Below are 6,000 nucleotides of genomic sequence, written 5' to 3'. Positions count from 1 at the left end.
TGCAGGTTAACCCAGTCAACCAATATGCAATCCGGAAACGGATGGGCATCAAAACGGATCAATCCTAGCACCAGCAACGGTGGGACCATTTCTGCCCGCGTGCCTCTTACACCAAGCAAAGGTATGGACAACAACGAGTCAATCCTAGCACCAGCAACGGTGGGACCATTTCCGCTCGCGTGCCTCTGGGATGGACATCAACGGATCAATCCTAGCACCAGCAACGGTGGGACCATTTCCGCCCGCGTGTCTCTTACACCAAACCAAGGTAGCCAGATCAGCCGTAACCCGTAGGTCTGCCATTTCGGTCTGCTACAAGAGACGTCTACAAACGCTCTTTGACGGCATTCCGGGTCTTATGACCATTTTGGAAACCGACGAGGTCCAGAGTACGTCCTGTGTTAATACCTCATTAATGTTGCATGTATGCAAAATGATTAGTCAAACAACGTCTCCGTCCTCACTCGACACGTCGCCACGTGTTCTAGGGAAGTTAAAGTCTCTAAAAGCTTACCCTAAGGTAAAGTCGATTCTGCGACAAAAGACACACTTCACAACACACATCGCTGCTCCAACAGCACAAGAGTATCACATACTCGGGAACTAACGGTTCCCCGGACTTATCCCCAGGATAGCCCAACAACATCGCTGCTCCAACAGCACAACAACCAACGCTGCTCCAACAGCACAACAACCAACGCTGCTCCAACAGCACAACAACAACAGACTCAACACTTGGATCCGACGACACTTCTCGTTTTCCAAACTATGATTTTCATCCAAAGCCTCCTTTCGAGATTATTACCCTTACTTAAAGATTTAGAGGTTGTTTAATGTCTTATGAATTTTCTTTTCAAAATAATATCATTTTTAGTCTTATCGCAATTCCTATAAGTTCTCGGGATCTTCGAATCCCCAAATGACTCCAGAGAATGTCTCGATCCATAAACCCTATACAAGGCCCGAACCTCGTTCGTCCTATCAAACTTTCTCAAAACTCTCAAAATAAAATCGGCATGACCTGCCCGCTATTCTCACCATTCAGAATCTCAGATTTTCAGTGTAAAGCATATTTAAATCATCACAATCAACAACATGTCATATATCAATAAATCGCATCATAAACACTTAGCACTTAGCATATAAAGCATGCACCACACATCCTAGATTACCCACATAGCACATAGCATGTAAGTCAATCTTCAAAAACATTCAGTAGATGAATCATCTACATTGTCAGCCGAAGCCTCAGAAAACATTTTCAATCACACACAATCCCAGTGCATAAACAGTAAACAATGTCGAAATATCGACCCTAAGCATTAACTAGAGATTCAGTGAGAAGCCCTCACCTGAAAGTTCTCCAGAATGATCCACTAGTGCTTCCTCGCACTCAAAGTGTTGCTCCTTGGGAAATTCCTCAAAAGCACCTTTACAACAAAATCACAGAATACTATAAGAATCTATCGAAAACTAAGCTATCGATACTTACTAAGGTTACTCGAAGTAATCTATACTCTAAGGTACGATAATCTAGCGCGAAAGGACAAGTTTTCGGAAAAGGAAATTTCTTCCTCCCCCTCTAATAGGGCTCGGCCACTTTGGCTAATTACGGGGCTCGATTTTTCTTCGATCAAACTTGGTTCCTATGCTTTCATAAGCCGTAACTAAGGTTATTCTGAACTCGGAAAAATTATCGGATCGAAAACTGTCGCAGGGGTATTTTGGTCATGATTTTTAACTTAGGATTTTCAAAACTGAAATCCCAAAAATAAAATTTTGCAGGGACGTCACCAACGACGTTTATGACAACTAATCCTACTAGCACTAAGCTAAGGCGATAGTTTTCAGCCTAGAGGTTGGAACTTTACTCAAAAACTACATAAAATGGGTATTTTAGGTTCAAATTGATTCCGGCGGAATTCCGGCGACATAACGGAAAATCTAATCCGGCAGAAGTGATCTTGGGCACATGTAGAAGAGGTTTAGAATCAGAAATGAAAGATTCAGGATAGTTTTGCAAAAACCCATAAACTATCCACTCAGAAAACTCTACAGAAAAGCTATGGAAAAAGCGATCGGAGGTAAGGATTAGCGACTATACCTCGAAACCTTGAAGTAGCAACTAACGGATCAACGATCAAGCAAACGATGAAGAAAAACTCTTCTTCCTTCTTCCTTGTTCTTGGCCGCGGTTTAGAGGAGAGAAAATGGAGGAAAATTGTGTTTTTTCTTCCTTTGTTTGCTATATATAGAAGGTGGAAATTCGCGGGAAAATGAAAGTTCCGCGAATCCGATTTTTCCGGCGTCATTCACCATGAATTCTAAGATAGGTTTTGGCAAAGGAATTCCCAAGCTAAGAAGATGTCTCCTTGTATTTTTGGCAACTAATGCAAAGTCGGTGTAAAACTATTTTACCCGATAAGTTGCTTTTTGCCTCGAATGTCGGAATGGAAAACTTCCTTCTGAAGAAAGATTGAAATCATCAAGAGAAATGGGTGTACGCGTGTGGAATATTCATTTGAAGCTCTGAATAGATAAAGTCCTCAAAGTCGGGAAATTCTAGGGTTTTGAAATACCAGGGATTCGGTTTCGGCAAACTTCCGATGATTGGAATCGGACGTTCGTAGATCCTAGAGTTTCGCCTCGAAACGATTGTGACATATGGAAAAAGAGAAGTTCTAACATTTCTCTGAAGATTTTTGGAATTAACTGCCATCGTGCCTAAAAGTGAAAATTAGCTATATACTAGGGTTTCTGACCTAGGTTTAAGCGTAAAACGTTCGTGCTATAACTTTTATCGACTTCGATACGATCCTTTGACTTTTCCTGAACTTCCTCCTTCATAAATTTATTTCATTTAATAAACTTTCGTTCAGGTTTCCCTTCACATTACATCAACCCTAATCGTGAATAAGAAGTTTATTCACTTAGCATAAGCTTAAAACTTGGGTCTTACATTACTACCCTCCAAAAAGAAAGTTTCGTCCTCGAAACTTAGGGTTCAGTAAAAGCTCTGACTATTGTTCTTGATCTTTTCCTCTAACTCCCATATGGCATCGTCTGTGTCTTTGTTCCAAATAACTCTTACTAAAGCACTCTGCTTTCCCTTCAATTGTTTCACTCTTCTAGTCCCAATGTTGACCAACGGCGTCTCAAAAGACATATCATCTTCCAACTCTATGTTGTCCGGTTCGACCACTTGCATCGGGTCTCCGTTGGAAATAATATTCGTTGGCATTCGTGCAATCGCACAACCTTAACCACTTGCTCCTTTGCTTTTGTTCGTCCAAATTACTGATTAGTAGCTCGGTACTTCTCCGTGTTCCGGAGTGAATGCTCAACTTGTCCTCGTGATGTTCACTCATGATCCAAACTCAACTCGGTCGCTTGATAACTCCTAGTCGAACTATTGCCTTGGAATCTAATAGTCCATTAACGTTACTTCTAACTTCGTGATCATCATCACTCGCACCATGAAATCAATCTTCTACTTAGTCACCGTTCAAGTCTAAAACTCGACTTGAGTCTTAATACCTCGTGCATGACAAGACTCATCTCCTTAATCATCCATTCATTGACCACTCATCAGCTAATCATCTTCTTAATATCCAATAATCCATTATTGTCGTCTTCGTCCTCAAAACATTCCTCACTCAAACCAATTTCGACTTATTGAAATCCTAAACACTTCACACAGATCAAGACTTAACCTCTAGAGGTTCAGACCATAACTGTACCTCAAGGGACTTAACCAGTCATTTCGTCATCTCACCCTTCAACTTACTGTCATACAGCTCAATAGCATGTGTCGGCTCCACAATATACTTCCGTTTAAACGTATCGGTGGAAGACTACTTCCTAGGCTTAGCATGTTATCCTAAACCTCGTGTACTTCTATAGTTAAAATACGAGCAATAACTGAGTAAAGTCTTAATGGGTGTACTAACTATAAGGTTAAAGCTCAGACAGTATATGTAAGTTAGGTGTGTTTGCACACGCTACGAGAGAAATGGAACAATATTATACCGAAATAAGAAAGATTGGTTAGAAGGTTACCATCGTTCTTGCGCTCTCCTCTGACAAATCCTTCAGCTCTCTCACCGTCCATGGTGTAAACTCTTGCTTTAGCAGCAGAACGTTTTCCACGAGCAGTGTTCACGGTTGGCTCCGTCTTGGGTGCTCTACACTGATCGGCATTATGCCCCATTCTGTTACAATTAAAGCATTTGGGCCTCTTGTCGGGACAAGCATTAGCATAGTGCCCCGGCTTCTCACATCTGAAACAGGTCACCTCCCTGTTCAAAGTCCGATCTCCAGAACCACCAGCAGTACCCGTCATGGGTCTGTAAGATCCTGAAGTAATCCCTCCTCCAGCAGGACGCTGATATGGTTTCCTGCTCTGAAACTTCCCCTTGTCTTGAAAATTTTGAGAACCTGATCTCATCGGCCCTCCAGTTCCAGCCCGGTTCAACCTCCGGTTCTTCATCAGCTCCACTTCCGTGGCTTTCTCCACCAATGATTGGAATCGCATGATTCCCAGTGGCCTCACTGAGTCCTCAATATCGGGCCTCAGTCCATTCACGAAGCGCTTGCACATGTAGCGCTCGTCAACATGATCATTAAAGAATTGGAAATGCTTCGCCAAAGACTCCAGCTTCGAAGCAAATTCCGGTACAGACATACCTCCCTGAAGGAGTGTCAGAAACTGCGCCTCCCTCTCATCCCGGGCACTTGTTGGAAAATACTTTTCCAAGAATGCGGTCCGGAACGAGTCCCAGTTGATCTCTTCATGGTTGGCTTCCATGATTCCCCTGGTGCCCTTCCACCAGTATTCAGCATCTCCCAGCAGAAGATAAGTCGCCATGCCCACCTTGGCACCCTCAACAGTCTGTAGGACGCCGAATATCTTTTCAACCTCCTGAATCCAGAGATCTGCTTTGTCTGGATCAGTACCACCAGAGAACTTGGGTGGGTTTTGCCTCCTGAAGTCATTGAGGCCTTTGTTCTGGTCCAGAGTTATTTCCCTCTGGCGCTGATGTTGTTCACGTGCTTCTTCAGTAGCACGCCTCATGGCATTATCATTTGCCTGGGCGGTTACCGCTTGGGCCTGCGCTGTTACCGCTTGGGCCATAGTGGCCATCATCTCAGCTAGCTGATTAGTATTCACCATGTTCTGTTAAGTTAAACAAACAGTTAGTACTCATCATAAGATAGCATCTAGTATAACTATACAATATGATTAAGCAATAACTTCAATCAATTTTTAAGCGAAAAATCGCTTGCAGACAATCAATTTTCACTCTTTGCAGAGTCACACAACCTAGCACAGAAGACCTATTCCCCAACAACTCCCGAAAGACTCGACCGTGCTCTGATACCACAATGTAACACCCCGATTTCGGTGGCGTCACTTTAGTAACCAAAAGTAAACTTAATGCGGAAAAACGTGAATATATTTTTTTTTTGATAATAACTAAGACAAGACTGAATTAAATAAAACCCAACAATAACAAAATCAGAACTAATATATAATACATAAACAGCCCCCGCTGTAGTACTAACCTCGTCACGAGTAAACCTCCAGTGACGGAAAGAAAAGTGTAGCGCCCGAAGGCAATATGTACAGACTGAAAATAAAGGTGAAGTGTCCGCAACACCATCCCTCAAAACTGAAAATCAGCTGGCCCATCGGCCTGAAGCAAGACCTCCTAAGTCCAACCAACTCTCTGTGATTCCTGTTAAGAAACCACACAAAAGCTATAGGTGGGAAGCTACCCTGTCCCAAAAGAAACAAATGATGTTCAGAGCTAAGACTCTACTCCTACACTAATCCCATCTTGAGGAGCTCACACCAGCACCAAAACCTACATGCTAGCATGATCGTCGTCCGAATTCGGAATCCAGACCGACCTAGTCTATGTACACCATCCGTCATCCTCTCGCTACCGCGACGCGCTCCTGTTCCAGCATCCCAACCTAGTTTCCCCCGAAGGGTAA

Source organism: Lotus japonicus, chromosome 3, assembly GCF_012489685.1.
Source record: "Lotus japonicus ecotype B-129 chromosome 3, LjGifu_v1.2".
NCBI lineage: Eukaryota > Viridiplantae > Streptophyta > Magnoliopsida > Fabales > Fabaceae > Lotus > Lotus japonicus.
The sequence above is the reverse complement of the archived record's forward strand: the minus strand, read 5'-3'. Positions refer to the sequence as shown.